The sequence below is a fragment of the Oxyura jamaicensis genome, unplaced genomic scaffold (assembly GCF_011077185.1).
Source record: "Oxyura jamaicensis isolate SHBP4307 breed ruddy duck unplaced genomic scaffold, BPBGC_Ojam_1.0 oxyUn_random_OJ60970, whole genome shotgun sequence".
NCBI classification, from domain to species: Eukaryota; Metazoa; Chordata; class Aves; order Anseriformes; family Anatidae; genus Oxyura; species Oxyura jamaicensis.
Genome location: NW_023306917.1, coordinates 1 through 906, shown reverse-complemented (window position 1 = coordinate 906; position 906 = coordinate 1). Strand labels below are relative to the sequence as shown.

At 65.3% G+C, this 906-nt stretch overlaps 1 long non-coding RNA gene across 1 annotated transcript; it reads left to right on the top strand.

The window, feature by feature from the left end:
• The first annotated feature begins 453 nt into the window (after nt 1–453).
• Nucleotides 454–871, top strand: LOC118158905. Its single transcript, XR_004746936.1, has 3 exons — nt 454–479; nt 532–533; nt 739–871. It is a non-coding gene; the product is annotated as an uncharacterized LOC118158905 (long non-coding RNA).
• Nucleotides 872–906: the final 35 nt, after the last annotated feature.

The window sequence follows — 906 nt, the reverse complement described above, 5'->3', positions numbered from 1 at the left end:
CCCAAGCTGGCTCTGTGACAGGCCGCAGGGCATGCTGGGAGGTGTAGGCCAGCTTCAAGCTGGCTCCAGAAGAGGCAGGGGGAATGCTGGGAGTTGTAGGCCAGCACCGGGAGGGTCAGAGAGGCCTCCTGGGGATTGCCAAGGCCTCTAGCACGGCGGCAAGGCATGCTGGGAGTTGTAGTCCTGCCCCCCCACCCCCAGCAGCTCTAGAAGAAGCCGCAGGGCATGCTGGGAGGTGTAGTCCCGCGCTCGGCAGCCCCAGGGCAGGCAGCAGGGCATGCTGGGAGTCCTGCGGTGGTTCCTGGTGGTCCTCGGGTGGGCGCTGAGGGCTGCTGGGAGCTGTAGTTGGCTTCAAGCCAGCAGCGGGGCATGCTGGGAGTCGTAGGCCAACACTGGGAAGGGCGGTGAGGCATGCTGGGAGTTGTAGTCCTGCCCTCAGTGACTCTAGGACAGGCAGCAAGGCATGCTGGGAGCTGTAGGTCCGCCCTCAGCTGCTCTAGAAGAGGCAGCAAGGCATGCTGGGAGTTGTAGTCGTGCTCCAAGCTGTCTCTAGAAGGGGCAGCGTGCCCTGCGGGAGCTTAACTTGGCTCTATCGTGGCAGCAGGGCATGCTGGGAGCTGTAGTCCTGCCCTGAGCGGCTCTAGAAGAGGCAGCAGGGCATGCTGGGAGCTGTAGTCCACGCCCAGTAGCTCCATTGTGGGGCAGCAGGGCATGCTGGGAGTTGTAGTCCACCCCCAGCAGCTCCAGAAGAGGCAGCTGGGCATGCTGGGAGTTGTAGTTCCCACACCCGGCCCTCCGAGGATGGGGGCCGCAAGGCATGCTGGGAGCCCCAGCCGCCGCAAGGCATGCTGGGAATCGTAGTCCCAAGGGCCGCGAGCACCCCCCCCGGCCCCACCAGCGGCCTCG